The sequence below is a fragment of the Anomaloglossus baeobatrachus genome, chromosome 2, assembly GCF_048569485.1.
Source record: "Anomaloglossus baeobatrachus isolate aAnoBae1 chromosome 2, aAnoBae1.hap1, whole genome shotgun sequence".
Lineage (NCBI taxonomy): Eukaryota > Metazoa > Chordata > Amphibia > Anura > Aromobatidae > Anomaloglossus > Anomaloglossus baeobatrachus.
In genome coordinates this window covers 344,211,341-344,230,480 of record NC_134354.1, presented here as the reverse complement: position 1 = coordinate 344,230,480, position 19,140 = coordinate 344,211,341, and the positions used below count along the sequence as shown (strand labels likewise).

Sequence of the window (19,140 nt, the reverse complement as noted above, 5' to 3'; positions counted from 1 at the left end):
CGCTCTGCTGCCAGCATAGTAATGAGGGTTGCGTGATTCCTTCTGCGCAGTGAGAACGCTGGTGGCCTGACCAGGCAGGCTTGGGGCGGAGGTGGAGGACCCAGATGAGGTGGAGGATGCAGAAGCAGTGGCGGAACTTGGACAGACAGAGGATTGACACACAAGTCGTGTGGACGGCAAGACTTGTGCAGCAGACCCTTCACCATCACCTATCACCATAGTTACCCAGTGGCCAGTCAGCGACATGTAACGTCCCTGTCCATGCTTACTGGTCCAAGTATCGGTGGTGAAATGCACCCGTTCACACACAGAGTTTCTCAAGGAAGCGGTGATGTTGTGTGTGACATGCTGGTGTAGCGCGGGCACACCTTTCTTAGAGAAGTAGTGGCGACTAGGCATCTGGTACTGGGGCACAGCGACAGACATAAGGTCTCTAAAATCCTGTGTGTCCACTAGGCGGAAAGGCAGCATTTCGGTAGCCAACAGCTTACAGAGGGATAGAGTCAACCTCTTAGCTTTGTCATGGGTCGCAGGAAGTGGCCTTTTATTTGACCACATCTGAGGGACAGAGATCTGGCTGCTGTGTGTAGACGGTGTTGAGTAGGGTGTCCCTGGAAAAATGCAGGTTTGTGAGGAAAGTGCAGGCGGAGACATGATGTTGCCTTCATCCAACGTTGGTGCTATCGATGTTTGAGAGAGCTGTACACAATCACTTGTTTCCCCTTCCAAACCAACTGACGACCTACCAAGCAAACTGCCTGTTGCGGTTACAGTGGTGGAAGTTGTGGGTGGAAAAACAGGTGTGACAGCTGTCCCCACAGTCCTAGAAGATGACGAGCGCGCGGATGCACTGGAAGGGGCAGGCGGTGGATGGTTGGCTCTGCTAGGCCGCATTGCAGCACGGTGAGTTTCCCACCAGGCCATATGATATTTATTCATGTGACGATTCATGGAAGAAGTTGTCAAACTGCTGATAGTCCTATATAACCCCAAAAGGCAATGTCTGTAGCAAATGCATGCATTAGATGCCGAAACGTAAGCCTAGGTATGCACAGTAATAAACATTAAGGTGCTTAGTGAAATAAAGTGTGCAGACTAATGAACACACCCTGGCCTCCGATGCTGGCTCTTACATACGGCCGGTTTGCTCCTGCACAAAATATATCAGCGCATACCCAGTGCAACTGCCTAGGAACAACCAAATATGATCATTGAGGTTGGTCAAAAATGAAACACATCAAACACTTATCGTGTGAGGAGGGTTCATGTGTGAGTCCCAGAATCGCCCCGGTTCCGCCTCTACGCGTTTCTCCGGACACGGATCATCAGGAGGCTTGATACAAGGCTTTGCCAACCGGTTTCAGGACAGCATGATGTCAGGATAAAGGGGGAGAGCCGATACACTTGGTTCTCCTTTTAAACCCTGCCGGTAGTGGGCCACCTCCATCCCCAGCCAAACAGCCCGTCCCCCCTCCCCTCCCCCATATGCCCAAGCACGCCCCCCATCACAGCATGCCCAGCCCTCATGATGTAATATTACATGCGACCTGTTGATCCACCCCGAATAATGCTCAGAGGCAGAGTGTTGGCTGAGGATGCAGTTGTAGACGTGCTACCAGTGCTCCGACTGTGTCCAGGAAGGCGCAAGGTTACTTCGACGTCGGTTGCATCCTCCTCCACCGCCTCTGTTGACCTCCTCGAGTGTCTGACTGTGGGTTGACAGTAGGTGGGATCTAGGACTTCATCATCAATTGTTGTGTTTGCACTCCCCTCCCCCTCAGACAGAGCCTCTTCTTGCCCTGACCGAATATTTAAGTTGTCATCCCAATCGGGTATCTGCGTCTCATCTTCATCAGTATGTTCCTCATTGTCTATAACCACATTTGTTGGAAAGGCAGCATTTTGGTAGCCAACAGTTTGCAGATGATGAAAGTCAACCTCCAAGCCATGTCATGCCCTTCTAAAAGCATGTAAAACACAGCGAGGGGACTCCAACCACATCGTTTCCACTAACTGGGCCACACACACCCCACTTGACTGGCATCGGTTGAGCCCCCTTTTGAAAAAGAAAAAGATGCTTTGCATGAAGCACTCTCAAAAATACGCGTGCCTTTCCCGTCCCCTGGCTGACCCAGGGGAAGAAAAATCCTCTGAGAGCCATGACTTGTTCATCTTGGTTCTTTTAGAGACACAGCGAGGGGACTCCAACCACAGTCTCCCTCGTTTCCACTAACTGGGCCACACACACCCCACTTGACTGGCATCGGTTGAGCCCCCTTTTGAAAAAGAAAAAGATGCTTTGCATGAAGCACTCTCAAAAATACGCGTGCCTTTCCCGTCCCCTGGCTGACCCAGGGGAAGAAAAGTCCTCTGAGAGCCATGACTTGTTCATCTTGGTTCTTTTAGAGACACAGCGAGGGGACTCCAACCACAGTCTCCCTCATTTCCACTAACTGGGCCACACACACCCCACTTGACTGGCATCGGTTGAGCCCCCTTTTGAAAAAGAAAAAGATGCTTTGCATGAAGCACTCTCAAAAATACGCGTGCCTTTCCCGTCCCCTGGCTGACCCAGGGGAAGAAAAGTCCTCTGAGAGCCATGACTTGTTCATCTTGGTTCTTTTAGAGACACATCGAGGGGACTCCAACCACAGTCTCCTTCGTTGCCACTAACTGGGCCACACACACCCCACTTGACTGGCATCGGTTGAGCCCCCTTTTGAAAAAGAAAAAGATGCTTTGCATGAAGCACTCTCAAAAATACGCGTGCCTTTCCCGTCCCCTGGCTGACCCAGGGGAAGAAAAGTCCTCTGAGAGCCATGACTTGTTCATCTTGGTTCTTTTAGAGACACAGCGAGGGGACTCCAACCACAGTCTCCTTCGTTGCCACTAACTGGGCCACACACACCCCACTTGACTGGCATCGGTTGAGCCCCCTTTTGAAAAAGAAAAAGATGCTTTGCATGAAGCACTCTCAAAAATACGCATGCCTTTCCCGTCCCCTGGCTGACCCAGGGGAAGAAAAGTCCTCTGAGAGCCATGTCCACATTGTCAGTGGACAGACGCGTGTGCTTATCTGCCAGCAGACCACCAGCAGCACTGAAGACAGGTTCCGAGAGAACGCTGGCTGCAGGACATGACAAGATCCCCAAGGCGTACGTGGCGAGCTCAGGCAATTTATCCAGATTGGAAGCCTAAAATGAGCAGGGCTCAAGTTGCACAATAATGGAATCGATGTTTCCTTGCATATACTCATATATCTGTGTGTCCTCCTCTTTTCCCTTGTCCAGCTCTTTTGTTTTCACATGAGTATATGTCCTTGTCACTTTCCCATGTGTTGTGAGTTGTTTGTCACCTTTTGGACACCTTTGAGGGTGTTTTCTAGGTGTTTTTCTGTGTTTGTGATTGCCTGCCATTGTTTCCTATGCAGTTCGAGTTCGGTTCGTCGAACGTTCGACGAGCCGAACTCGAACGGGAGCTCCGTTCGGCGAACCGACCTCGAGCCGAACCGGGACCGGTTCGCTCATCTCTACCCAGGACCTTCTGCGTGTTAAGCAGACGTGATGACCACTACACTATGAAACCTGATGAAATGTTACTGTGTATTGGCTAGCAGAGCAGAATTGTGACTGACGGGGCCTTTTTATTGCTGAAGGAAAGTATTTTTGGTAATGAAACATTTACAATTTTTATTACATATTTTACCAGTTTTATTCCTACAAAGGGATATTGCTTAAATTGAAGTTTACATTGAATGTGTTACTTTTTTCTACATAGTTTAGTCGTTTGCTTTTGTATTTATGGGAACTATATATTTTAAAACAAACAGGTTTTTTTATAATATGGGATTATGTTTTCTGCTAAAATGTTCAATAAAAAAGAAACCCAAAATCGTAGTTCTCCTTGTGATAGAAGCCAAAATGTATTGTCATTTGGCAACGAAACCAAGAATTTCATACTTTACAGGTTGATAGGAAATTACTTCAACACCGAAAACAGATTGGTTTAACTGGGTATTGAATCCAGAAAGTTCTGCATATGAAGCAGACTTGATGACCACCACACTTTAAAACCTGTGAAATCCTGCAAAGTAATGGCAATTAGAGATGAGTTTTGACTGCCAGGAAAAAAAAAAAATTCGTAGTTCTGTTGGTTATGGAAGCTAAAACATCCCGTCATTCGGCAACAAAGCCAAGAACTTCATGTATTGTAGTTGGATAGGGTATTATTTCAACACCAAGAACAGACTGGTTTTACTGGGGATTAAACCCAGGACTTTCTGCGTGTTAAGCAGACGTGATGACCACTACACTATGAATCCTAATGAAAAGTTACTGTGTATTGGCTAGCAGAGCAGAATTGTGACTGACGGGGCCTTTTTATTGCTGAAGGAAAGTATTTTTGGTAATGAAACATTTACAATTTTTATTACATATTTTACCAGTTTTATTCCTACAAAGGGATATTGCTTAAATTGAAGTTTACATTGAATGTGTTACTTTTTTCTACACAGTTTAGTCATTTGCTTTTGTATTTATGGGAACTATATATTTTAAAACAAACAGGATTTTTATAATATGGGATTATGTTTTCTGCTAAAATGGTCAATAAAAAAGAAAGCCAAAATCGTGGTTCTTTGTGATGGAAGCCGAAATGTATTGTCATTTGGCAACGAAAGCAAGGATTTTAGATATTACAGGTTGATAGCAAATTACTTCAACAGCGAAAACAGCTTGTCTTTACTGGGGATTGAACCAAGGACATTCTGCGTGTGAAGCAGACGTGATGACTACTTCACTTTGAAACCTGTGAAATCCTGCAAAGTAATGGCAATTAGAGACGAGTTTTGACCACCAGGGAAAAAAAAAAATAATTTGTAGTTCTGTTGGTGATGGAAGCCAAAACATCCCATCATTCGGCAACAAAGCCAAGAACTTCATATATTGTAGTTTGATAGTGTATTATTTCAACACCAAGAACAGATTGCTTTTACTGGGGATTGAACCAGTGTTAAGCAGACGTGATGACCACTACATTATGAAACCTTCTGGAAAGTTACTGTGTATTGGCAAGCAGAGCAGAATTGTAACTGACGGGGCCTTTTTATTGCTGAAGAAAAGTGTTTTTGGTTAATGAAACATTTACAGTTTTTATTACATATTTTACCAGTTTTATTCCTACAAAGGGATTTTGCTTAAATTGAAGATTACATTGAATGTGCTACTTTTTTCTACATAGTTTAGTCGTTTGCTTTTGTATTTATAAGAACTATATATTTTGAAACAAACAGTTTTTTTTATAATATGGGATTATGTTTTCTGCTAAAATGTTCAATAAAAATGAAACCCAAAATCGTAGTTCTCCTTGTGATAGAAGCCAAAATGTATTGTCATTTGGCAACGAAACCAGGAATTTCATACTTTACAGGTTGATAGGAAATTACTTCAACACCGAAAACAGATTGGTTTCACTGGGGATTGAACCCAGAACGTTCTGCATATGAAGCAGACTTGATGACCACCACACTTTAAAACCTGTGAAATCCTGCGAAGTAATGGCAATTAGAGATGAGTTTTGACTGCCAGGAAAAAAAAAAAAAAAATTCGTAGTTCTGTTGGTTATGGAAGCCAAAACATCCCGTCATTCGGCAACAAAGCCAAGAACTTCATGTATTGTAGTTGGATAGGGTATTATTTCAACACCAAGAACAGACTGGTTTTACTGGGGATTGAACCCAGGACCTTCTGCGTGTAAAGCAGACGTGATGACCACTACACTATGAATCCTGATGAAAAGTTACTGTGTATTGGCTAGCAGAGCAGAATTGTGACTTATGGGGCCTTTTTATTGCTGAAGGAAAGTATTTTTTGGTAATGAAACATTTACAATTTTTATTACATATTTTACCAGTTTTATTCCTACAAAGGAATATTGCTTAAATTGAAGTTTACATTGAATGTGCTACTTTTTTCTACATAGTTTAGTCGTTTGCTTTTGTATTTATAAGAACTATATATTTTGAAACAAACAGTTTTTTTTATAATATGGGATTATGTTTTCTGCTAAAATGGTCAATAAAAAAGAAAGCCAAAATCGTAGTTCTCTTTGTGATGGAAGCCAAAATGTATTGTCATTTGGCAACGAAAGCAAAAATTTTAGATATTACAGGTTGATAGCAAATTACTTCAACAGCGAAAAAGGCTTGTTTTTACTGTGGATTGAACCCAGGACCTTCTGCGTGTGAAGCAGACGTGATGACTACTACACTTTGAAACCTGTGAAATCCTGCAAAGTAATGGCAATTAGAGACGAGTTTTGACTACCAGGGGAAAAAAAAAATAATTCGTAGTTCTATTGGTGATGGAAGCCAAAAGATCCTGTCATTCGGCAACAATGCCAAGAACTTCATATATTGTAGTTGCATAGGGTATTATTTCAACACCAACAACAGATTGGTTTCACTGGGGATTGAACCTAGGACCTTCTGCATGTTAAGCAGACGTGATGACCACTACACTTTGAAACCTGTGAAAACCTGCAAAGTAATGGTAAGAATATATTACAGGTTGATAGCAAATTACTTCAACAGCAAAAACGGCTTGTTTTTACTAGGGATTAAACCCAGGACCTTCTGCCTGTGAAGCAGATGTGATGACTACTACACTTTGAAACCTGTGAAGTCCTGCAAAGTAATGGCAATTAGAGACGAGTTTTGATCGCCAGGGGAACAAAAAAAAATAATTCGTAGTTCTGTTGATGATGGAAGCTAAAATATCCCATCATTCGGCAACAAAGCCAAATACTTCATATATTGTAGTTTGATTGAGTATTAACACCAAGAACAGATTGGTTTTACTGGGGATTGATCCCAGGACCTTCTGCATGTTAAGCAGACGTGATGACCACTATGTTAGGGATGTGATTATCATTATTATGAGTATACAGGAGTTACATGGAGATATCCATAAAGAACAAGATTTAAGATGTTGTTTGAACTGTACCCCACATATCTCTTGGCATAAGACTCAGACAGACAGTCTGGGCTATTCTTGTGACCAGTGAATCATGCTGACATTGCTTAATATAAATGAGGAACCAAGCACATTACAGTAAATTGTATATCACAGAATAAGCTGTTCTACTTTATCCAATAGGAGACGTGTTACGTATTCTTGGCACCTAGCCAATAAGGTTATATATATTTGTAACACTTCCGGAAATAAATCAGTCTTACTTTCTATTCATATCTGAGTACGTCTCTCTGGTGTGAGTGAAAGAGAGGGTAATGCATGCTACCACGAGTGACTCATAATTTGGACTGCAGACAGTTTAAGAGGGATGCATGATTAGATTGCATCAACCTAAATTACGGCCTTATCATTTGGCGCCCAACGAGCCTTAGGACGGAGCTCTGGATGGCGGACAGCCATGCTGCCGCTTCAGTCGGAAGGCAACTACACGAGAGGTGGAGAATTGCGCAACTCCAGCTGCAGGTGAGATCATTTGTATAATCTCACCTTGCAAACCTCTTGCGTGTACTTGCATTTCGAAGGGGGGGTTGGGCTGTCCCAGTCTAGACACCTAATGACCGCCATCTCGCATGAGATAAGCCGTCCTAAGAGATCCCACACCAAGGTGGTCAGGTTCACCTTAAGCTGTCTGTAATTTATGTAATGTGGTTTTTGTCTGCTCTTTGAGAAAAGCAGAAGTTCTATAGTTTCGTTTTTCTCTGAGTTGAAAGTAGAGGAAAATGAGGAAGTTGTGATATACGCTGGATACATATATATGGATATATATGGTTATATCTGCAGGTGAGATCAGCCACCTGGATGGTGTATATAGTGTCCTTATTGTTATGTCATTGTATTGACCTGTGTCTACCTGTGTAAAAATGTCTGTCTATTTGCAGCAGGTGGAATACTTGCTGGTATCGCTCTAATCACTGTGTTTGTTTGCAGCGAGGTGGGCTGCAAAAAGAGGAAGTTCTATGTGCTTTGTTGGTTCGTACTTACTGGGTTATGCAAAAAGAGGAAGCTGTGTCACGGGAATCTACTTTGATATATTGAAGCTGTTTATTCTATGAGAAAAGGAAAAATGTACCTTTGAAGTATTCTGTTTGAGTATATAGAGTATACAAGGGTGGGTAACGTAACGTGTCCGGTTGATAGTCAGTAATTGATAAATCTAAAGGGCAGGTACAGGTGTCATGGTAAGAGTCCTGACTGTATCCTGGTGGTCTTCCACAGAGAGGAGACGATAGGGGGATTGGTTTTGGCCGGTACAGCGTCATGGTGTGACCCTGACTGTATCTGGTGGAATTTGATGTTCTCTGCGATCCTAGGTAGGAGAACATTGGCAGAATCCCTTTTTTGACTTTGGTTTTAAACAGTATTATTGATGTTCTGGACGGACCGTTCAAATAAGGTGTATATAGTGTGAACAGAGGTTGCTGGTACATGAAGTAAGAGATAGTGAGGGTGAATTTAGTATCTATCACCCACGTGACACCTCTTCCTGGTAGGACAACCTGGTCTGTGGACTGAGATAGAAATTCTGTGTATTCTGTGGATGTGTAAAATCGCTGGTCCAGAAGAGGAAGTGGATTACGGCATAGCAGACATCCAGATTGACGTGTTAGTTTTGGGTTGTATACCCTTGAAGCATGGGGTCTAATCAGTCCACACCTGTCAAGTTTTGTTAAATAAGCGAGGGATCTTGAAAGATAAAGATCTCCTTATGGATGCTGAGGCATGGTATAGAACGTCAAAAGATGTTAGAAAATTGGCATAGTAGATATTTCTATATTGCACCAGATCAGAAAATGGCATCTCAGGAAGTGGCCAAGCCCATTAGGAAACAACGCCCCCCTCCTTATAAGTCGTCCCCAGAGGGTTGGACTTGTGTAGTTTGTCCCCCTGCCCACCAAACACCCTCCCTAGCCTGCCCAGACGTCATTTAAGGTTGGGCCGCACCTAGTTCCCTTTTCCGGCCATCTTAAGTCCCAAGGCCACTGGCCTATTTGTTGCTGGAGCAGCAGAAGACACCGAGGGGTGTCAGGAAGATGACAATGATTTAACAATGATCCACCCCACCACCAACACTGTCCCTAGTAGAGGTAAACCACAGGTGCTGTCCTATTTGAGGACGTCAGGCCACACATGGCATCGCACCATTATTCCGATAGTCCCAGACAAGAACGCCCTAAATATGTGACATGGAAGCCTCAAGAGGCTGCAGTCCTTGTGAAGGAACACTGAGATATATACACCTATGAGTGACGTGTCATCAATAATTGATGTTTGATACCTTGGACCTGATGTACAGGTGCAGTGTTAAGGAAAAAGTGGGAGAAAGAGCCCTGACTGTTAGACTGTTACCTGATATGGTTTTCCTGCTAAAGCAGTGAGTTGAACGTTGTATGCGTACTCACTGGTCTTGTTTTAGTAGATGTCAATGTATTCTTACCTAGAATTGAATACATTGGGGAAGACCCCTAAACTTTGGTCTTAATCGGAATTATTGAGTAGTCGATAGACCGTTCTCATGGAGGTGTATGTATATCGTGAATTCTCTCTCTGACATAATATCTCATATATAGTTTTCCCTGAAAGATGTTTTCACCCAGATTAAAGCTGGGGATTCTTTCTGGCCAGTAATGGAGCCAGGTTTGCAGTGAGGGTGTATGTACCTTATCACCCAAGTGACACTGGAAGATGTTTTATGTATAATGTACGCAGTTTTTGGTGTGAAACACCGTAGGAGAGTTGAAAAGAAAGAAGGGAAAAAAAAAAACAGGGAAGTGTTAGTTTCCATTTCAGTCCTGTGAATGAAATTCGGTGAAGTTTAGTTATAAATGACACACGTATGTTGAAATGGAGAATTCTAGATGTGAATTGATGAGTAATTCTGAATCTAGCAACTGCACTATGTGTATTTTACCTGTCTGTGAAAATAAGAAATATAAGCTGATATATAGGGTGGACTTGTGTCCACGTAAGCCCACCCCATTATTTCCTGTTCTGAATGTAGATTTCTTTCTGTCACTCAGCCCTGGGTGGGGTATGGTATGGGGATAGTTATTGCAGGGGCTGACAGGAGATAGGGATACGCTGGAGGCTCGGCCCTGACCACCATCAGGTCTACCGTCGAGATGAGGGCGAGTACAGGGTCCCTAGTTACAGGGTCAGCCCAGGGGTCCCTATATAATCCATATTCCCGGTGACAGATTGAATACCTCCTGAATGTAGATGTCACAATACATGACACCCAGTTCCCCATTTTTTTGTTTTAGCAGCCAAAGTCACTGCTCTGTTTATTGCCGACATAGCAGGGACTGCAGAGGGGGGAGACAGGGACCTGGAACACACACACTCCATTTTTCCACTAATGAACCTTAGCAGAGGTTATTGCTGATAGTCCTGTGGACCTTTTCCCTTCACTTTTGCATATTTGTTTTTTCTGTATGTTATACAATTTAGTAGACCATATAGACTGCTCACTATTAGTCCTGGTGGACAGTGAATATTTTTCTGCATATGGCAGTTGTTACTTAGCCTAGTTTTGAGATATTTTCACTTGTATGTTATCCTGCCTGGTGTCTTGCACAAGAGTTCCCTGATAGAGAGGGTGAAGGTTCATGTGGTCCCAAGGGGACATTGATCATCAGGAGTTGACATATATTAAAGTTTTCGTTGGCAGCACCCAGTAATCCTTTGTGTCTTAGTTTGCAGGGTCTGACAGGAGATAGGGATACGCTGGAGGCTCGGCCCTGACCACCATCAGGTCTACCGTCGGGATGACGGAGAGTGCAGGGCCCCGAGTTACAGGGTCAGCACAGGAGAGGTAGAGTAGATACGCTCCACTGCTTTTTCCTAGTTGTGTAGATGTAGTCAGGGGGTGCTGCTTGGTAGTTTCCAAACCCTCTTGTGCTCTTTTCTCTTTCCCCGGGATTTTAGGGGATTTTAGTTTTTAGAATTTCAATGTTCTCCTGACCCCAAAGTTACACCCATTGCTCTTTCTTACAAACCTGGGTATAGTCCTTTGTATCAGGTCTCCGAGAGCCCATATGCAAACAACTACAGCTGGTAACACCTGAGTTACAGTCAGTCATCTGAGCTACAGTCAAAGTCACCTGAGTTACAGTTACAGTCACCTGAAGAGTATAATCATGTCATCTCCAGCCCAGAAGTCATTCTACATGTTTGCAATGGAGGAAGATAGCAGTCCTTTGAACACTACTCAGCCAGATTGAACACCTACCTAAAGCACCAGTTGAAGATCAGTGCCCGTATGACATCACTGCTCCCTGACAAAGTCACCATCTCTCGGTGTGGGGTCCTTAATCCTGCTGAACTTCTCCCTCTTCCAAGGGGGGAGTGTCCCACCTCTGACACCTTGGTGGAAGAGGTAGTCGACTCTGGCATAGCTGAAACTCTGGATTCGATACCGTGACGGATACACCTTTGGACCCTGACTTAACATCTTTGCGGATGGATCAAGATGTGCATCAAGAAGACGGTTCCACATGGGTATGGTGCTGGTAGCAGAAGACGCTGTGCTGATAGAGCAGTCGCTACCCGCATGCCTGTCTGTGAAGAAGCAGATGTATGTGCTCTCGCTGAAGCCTGCAAGATGGCAGCCAGCATCTACTCTGTGGAGGATAAGAGACTTGATCACTGACAATGGAACTGTACGCCGCTATGAGGCCATAGAAGAACGGATGGAAGCTTTGCTATTGCCAGACAGAGTCGCGGTGAGCAGGGTTGAGGCCTACATTGGAGGAGTCAAGGGAAGCAGTAAGAAGTGCCCTCACTGACAGAACATCCAAAGAAGCCCCAAGACCACTTACGAGAGAAACAGTCAGTCAATCTGTGCTTTTCGAATGACCCAGATGTGAAGAAGAAAGGAAGGATGGAAAGTCTTGAGAAAACGTTGTCCTGACCCTACAAGAGCAAGTCCCAGAAGAAGAGGACTGAGATAGGGTGCAGCTGTGGGCTCCCGGAGACCATGGAAAGTGGCTAGTGACCTGCTTTCACTGCCAGCCAATGAGATATGGCAGGCCTTAGACACAGAACTGACTCTACACACCCCATACCAGCCACAGAATAGAGGGAAGGTTGGGAGGATGGGGCAGTGTAGAAGGCAAGGGCATGAGAGTCTTCCCCTTGAATTGTTCAGTGTCAGACACACCTCAGCAGGGATCACTAGGTTGAGACCCTCTGAAATCCTGTTTAGAAGTAGCGCCAGATACTTCAACTAAGCTTGTTGTTTGTTTAAACATTTGCCTAATACACGTTTTTGAAGTTTTCTCCTCCAGATCCAACCAGATCTAGATTTCTCTCTCTTTTCTTTTTCTCTCTCCTCTTTTCCTCTCTCTTTTTCTCTCTCTTTTCTCTTTTCCTCTCTCTCTCTCCCTCTCTTCTCAATCTTTCTCTCTCTCTTTCTCTCTCTCTTCCCTCACTCTTTTTCTTTCGGACGAAGATCCATGCATTCCACTACAAAGAGATGTCGGACCTGCCTGAGACCAGGAGATGGCTGTCTTCCCTCTTCTACCCGATACTTTGTGCCAGGATGATGATATCTAAGCATGTGGACTGGAAGACGACTCTACATCCCACCTTTGATGTCCCACCATTACCGCCTGAGGACTGAGGAGCATGAGACTCTGAGTGAACCCAACCCTGATAAATATTAGCCAATTAAAGGACTAGTGCCACGTTCCCCCTTCCTGAATAACGTGGGCCAGGGGAACATAGCCATGAGGACAGTCTAGAGAACACGGTCAGGATCTGGCTTCCTATGCATAGTCTGTTGCGTGGGAAGATTCATCCACAAGGGATGGGGTATCTCGTATGTGAGTGAGGTAACCATCAGCATTAGGACAGATCAATAGACCTGGAAACGTAAGGAAAGACTTTTTGGCTATCTCCAAAGGGGGGACTGTTAGGGATGTGATTATCATTATTATGAGTATACAGGAGTTACATGGAGATATCCATAAAGAACAAGATTTAAGATGTTGTTTGAACTGTACCCCACATATCTCTTGGCATAAGACTCAGACAGACAGTCTGGGCTATTCTTGTGACCAGTGAATCATGCTGACATTGCTTAATATAAATGAGGAACCAAGCACATTACAGTAAATTGTATATCACAGAATAAGCTGTTCTACTTTATCCAATAGGAGACGTGTTACGTATTCTTGGCACCTAGCCAATAAGGTTATATATATTTGTAACACTTCCGGAAATAAATCAGTCTTACTTTCTATTCATATCTGAGTATGTCTCTCTGGTGTGAGTGAAAGAGAGGGTAATGCATGCTACCACGAGTGACTCATAATTTGGACTGCAGACAGTTTAAGAGGGATGCATGATTAGATTGCATCAACCTAAATTACGGCCTTATCAACTACACTATGAAACCTTATGGAAAGCTACTGTGTATTTGCAAGCAGAGCAGAATTGTGACTGACGGGGCCTTTTTATTGCTGAAGGAAAGTATTTTTGGTTAATGAAACATTTACAATTTTTATTACATATTTTACCAGTTTTATTCCTACAAAGGGATTTTGCTTAAATTGAAGTTTACATTAAAAGTGTTACTTTTTTCTACATAGTTTAGTCGTTTGCTTTTGTATTTATGGGAACTATATATTTTGAAACAGACAGGATTTTTATAATATGGGATTATGTTTTCTGCTAAAATGGACAATAAAAAAGAAACCCAAAATCGTAGTTCTCTTTGTGATGGAAGATAAAATGTATTGTCATTTGGCACTGAATTCAAGAAGTTTATATATTACAGGTTGATAGCAAATTACTTCAACAGCAAAAACGGCTTGTTTTTACTAGGGATTAAACCCAGGACCTTCTGCCTGTGAAGCAGATGTGATGACTACTACACTTTGAAACCTGTGAAGTCCTGCAAAGTAATGGCAATTAGAGACGAGTTTTGACCACCAGGGGAAAAAAAAAATAATTCGTAGTTCTGTTGGTGATGGAAGCCAAAACATCCTGTTATTTGGCAACAAAGTCAAGTACTTAATATATTGCAGGTTGATAGGGTATTATTTCAACACCAAGGACAGATGGGTTTCACTGGGGTTTGAACCCAGGATCTTCTGCGTGCAAAGCAGACGGGATTACCACTACACTATGAAACCTGTGAAATCCTGCAAAGCAATGGCAATTAGAGACGAGTTTTGACCGCCAGGGGAAAAAAAAAAAATCGTAGTTCTGTTGGTGATGGAAGCCAAAACATCCCGTCATTCGGCAACAAAGCCAAGAACTTCATATATTGTAGTTAGATAGGGTATTATTTCAACACTAAGAAGAGATTGGTTTCACTGGGGATTAAACCCAGGACCTTTGGCGTGTTAAGCAGACGTGATGACTAGAGTTGAGCGCGGTTCGAGGTTCGAGGTTCTCCAGTTCTAGACTCGAGTGATTTTGGGGGCTGTTCGAGATCGAACTAGAACTCCAGCTTTTTGCAAAAGCTCGATAGTTCTAGATACGTTCGAGAACGGTTCTAGCAGCAAAAAGCAGGGCTTTTTACAGCTACAGTGTGCAGGAGCCATCGCTGGCAGCTTGCCAGAAGCTGGTAACCAAGATAAACATCGGGTATCCAACCAAAGCGCTTTGGTTAGTAACCCGATGTTTATCCTAGTTACGTGCAGGAAGCTTACACTTCCCCGTTCAGCTCGCTCCACCCCCTCCTGCCCGCGGCATGTATTGTACACACGTACACACACAACACATGGTCCCGCTCGGCTTACCTGCGGTGATGAAGTCCCACCATCCCGACCTCAGCGCTGTCACTGTCCTCCATGCCTGCCGCTGGTCACATCACCTTCTCTCGCTTCCAACCCGAGACTGACTAGCGGTGACGTCATGGGCCTCTCGCGATATTTGGTGTGAAGGCGCCGGTCATTGAACTCAGTGACAGGGGCTGTCAGTGTGCTGGAGATCAGCGCAGGTAATGTACCTCGCTGACAGCAGCACTTGTCATGCCCTGCAGTGACCTGGGCTGACCCATTGATGTTAGCTCAGGTCACTGCACTGCTCTCCCAGCCAATGGGGAACATCCTGCTCTTCATTGACTGGGACAGTGTGGATCGTCATGGCAACCCCTTGTATTACACCAGACCTGGAATTGTTTTTCATTCTAATAAATTGGTTAAAGAGGGAATGTTTTGGGGAGTGTTTTTTCAAATAAAAATGTGTTTGTCGTCTATTTTTTTTTATTACTGACTGGGTTGGTGATGTCGGGTATCTGATAGACGCCTGACCTCACCAACCCCAGGCCTTGATGCCAGGTGACATTACACATCTGGTATTAACCCCATATATTACCCCGTTTGCCACCGCACCAGGGCGCGGGATGAGCTGGGGCGAAGCACCAGGATTGGCGCATCTAATGGATGCACCACTTCTGGGGCGGCTGCGGCCTGCTATTTTTAGGCTGGGGAGAGTCCAATAACCATGGACCTCCCTAGTCTGAGAATATCAGGCCCCAGCTGTCTGCTTTACCTTGGCTGGTGATCCAATTTTGGGGGACCCCTACGTGTTTTTTTTTTAATTATTTATTTAATTTAAAATAACAGCATGGGGTGCCCTCAGTTTTGAATTACCAGCCAAGGTGAGGTTGCCAGCTGTGGTCTGCAGGCTGCAGCCATCACCTTTACCCTATTTTAACCTACAATAATTGTACAGGAATCCATAAATTCTTAATCAAAAGTGAATTTTTATTTTTACTCATAATGTTATCATAATATAATTCAAAGATAAATGTAGGACAACAGTTTCGTGAATATCAGGGAATGATAGTATAGCCGCACATGTATAAATAAGGTGACGATTTCCAAGCAGATGGTGACAAACACTCATGTATTATGTATCAGACTCCAGTATTTATAGACACTAATGCAGGAATTGGTATATATTTAATTCTGTTTAACACACCAGTGTGCTTTCACATGACAAATATCAAAAGGCCTTTTATCTAATGAGACATATGGCACATCACACTGGGACCATACATGGACACAATCTATCCAACGGACCAACAAAGTCAAAGTAATTGGCCCAAATTAGCTTGAATTGATGGTGCCACGCAGTGCATAGGTCCTAAGGTAAACATATGTAAAACACCTATGTACCCATATATAGACCACCGATGATATGCCTAAATATTAAATAGGACCTGTGGTGTTAAAACGGTATACTCAAACCAAGATAGTGCACATATCCTAATTGGAAATTAACCAGTCCACACCCCGACATATAGCCTGATTTTGCCTGTATAAACAATCACTGTCTGTCTTTAGTCCATACCTGAAGTCATTTCAGTGGTCATAAGTTGGTCACCCCGTGGTCAGAAGCCGTCACCTATACCTCTACGCGCGTTTCACCACTCTGGTTTTGTCAGGAGGCTTGTGTGAAGTATTGAAATCGCATCCTTTATAGGACCCGTGATCAGGCGCAAATGCGCGCTCCCTGGTAGATGTTGTGGGCGCGCCCCGCCCCATGATGCACCTCACGCGAACCCGTCGCCTGTTGAGTGCGTCATCTGCCACCTGACCGCACTAGTGCGGTCAGCGGTCACATGACACGGAGTCAGCAGGGAGACCGGATGTATCGTCCGGTCGCCATGCCAACCCTCTCTGTCGGCAACTCGCTCGCCGTGACGTGCAGCGCATGCGGGCGGGCGTGTCCTTTTTCTTAGGCGCGCGCACGCCGGGCCAGATCACTGTGGGCAACATGAACGCTCCATCACTATTTCTGTGAATGAGCCCCAATATGGGAGGTACCTTTACCCTAGCTGGCTACAAAACTAGGGGGAACCCTACGTCATTTTTTTTTTCATTTTTTTGGCTAAATACAAAGCTAAGCACCCCTTAGTGCCACATGAAAGGCACCAAAGGGTGCTCCACTTTTTCTCCACTTTTTCTCCACTTTTTCTCCATTTTGTTCTCCACTTTTTCTCCACTTTTTCTCCACTTTTTCTCCACTTTTTTTTCTCCATTTTTTCTCCACTTTTTCTCCATTTTTTCTCCATTTTTTCTCCACTTTTTCTCCACTTTTTCTCCGTTCTTTTTCTATGGTCGGTCTACCCATTAGCTCTGCCATGCATACTGTAGCTCTACACCTACTGCACATGTTACTTTATGATTGACATCTTTCGTACCAGAGCTGTCTAAGCCTACTCTGACCCCATATTTGTCATTACTATATTGTCCTTGTACTGTATTATGACATTTGTATCATGTGTTTCATTTCTTGCTGTGTTGCATTTTTTTTGCTGCATCCCAATTGTACCTCTACATTGTTCGAGTTTATGTTATTGTTCTCTCACTCTTATGTGATACTGATTATTGTCATTTTTCATGATTACATGCAGATAAGTCCAATCTGACGAAGGCTCAGGCCGAAACGTCATTTGTAACTTGTTTTGGACAAAAACATATATGCTTATGAAAAAAAAAAATTTCTTAATACGGACCAATAAAGAGTGATTTTGCATTACTATCCGTTGTGACTTACTGACTTGTGACTTACCTCTGAGCACCTATATACCAGTGAGCAGAGCTTCCTCTACAGTAGTTCTCCTGATTAGGCATGCCCTTACCTCATGAGCAGGGCATTGCAGCTTTGGTAGCAACCATTACGACATGGACTCTGCTGCTGTGGACCCGAGAAGAGTGAGTGCAGATTCATTGCACCCACACTCCTCACATGAAGGGTCCGCACTCCTAGAAAATGGGGGATACGTTCCCTAAGTGTCCCCCCCATATTCTAGACGGTCCAGAGTCGTCGTGGGACCCCTTTATTTATTTTCTTACAATAAATTGGTGAAAGAGGAAATGTTTTGGGGACTGTTTTTTCAAATAAATTTCTTTTGTCGATTTTTTTTCTTTTGTTAGTACTGACAGTTTATGATGTTGGGTATCTAATAGACGCCATGCGAAAACGGCTTGTTTTTACTAGGGATTAAACCCAGGACCTTCTGCCTGTGAAGCAGATGTGATGACTACTACACTTTGAAACCTGTGAAATCTTGCAAAGTAACGGCAATTAGAGACGAGATTTGACCGCCAGGGGAAAAAAAAAATAATTCGTAGTTCTGTTGATGATGGAAGATAAAATATCCAATCATTCGGCAACAAGGCCAAGAACTTCATATATTGTAGTTTGATAGGGTATTATTTCAACACTAAGAACAGATTGGTTTTACTGGGGATTGAACCCAAGAACTTCTGCATGTTAAGCAGATGTGATGACCACTACACTATGAAACCTTATGGAAAGTTACTGTGTATTGGCAAGCAGAGCAGAATTGTGACTGACGGGGCCTTTTTCATTGCTGAAGGAAAGTATTTTTGGTTAATGAAACATTTACAATTTTTATTACATATTTTATCAGTTTTATTCCTACAAAGAGATTTTGCTTAAATTCAAGTTTACATTAAATGTGTTACTTTTTTCTACATAGTTTAGTCGTTTGCTTTTGTATTTATGGGAACTATATATTTTGAAACAAACAGGATTTTTATAATATGGGATTATGTTTTCTGCTAAAATGGACAATAAAAAAGAAACCCAAAATTGTAGTTCTCTTTGTGATGGAAGCCAAAATGAATTGTCGTTTGGCAACGAAACAAAGAATTTTTTATATTACAGGTTGATAGCAAATTACTTCAACAGCGAAAACAGCTTGTTTCTACTAGGGATTGAACCCAGGACCTGCTTCGTGTGAAGCAGATGAGTTGACTACTACACTTTGAAACCTGTGAAATCCTGGAAAGTAATGGCAATTAGAGACGAGTTTTGACCACCAGGGGAAAAAAAAAATAATTCGTAGTTCTGTTGGTGATGGAAGCCAAAGCATCCTGTTATTCGGCAACAAAGCCAAGTACTTAATATATTGCAGGTTGATAGGGTATTATTTCAACACCAAGGACAGATGGGTTTCAATGGGGTTTGAACCCAGGATCTTCTGGGTGTACAGCAGACATGATAACCACTACACTATGAAACCTGTGAAATCTTGCAAATCAATGGCAATTGGAGACGAGTTTTGACCGGCAGGGGAAAAAAAAAATAATTCGTGGGTCTGTTGGTGATGGAAGCCAAAACA

The 19,140-nt window shown here is 43.4% G+C and overlaps 1 non-coding gene across 1 annotated transcript; it reads right to left on the bottom strand.

The window, feature by feature from the left end:
- Positions 1-14,094: 14,094 nt before the first annotated feature.
- On the bottom strand, positions 14,095-14,167 carry TRNAA-UGC (transfer RNA alanine (anticodon UGC)). Its single transcript has one exon. It is a non-coding gene; the product is annotated as a tRNA-Ala (tRNA).
- Positions 14,168-19,140: the final 4,973 nt, after the last annotated feature.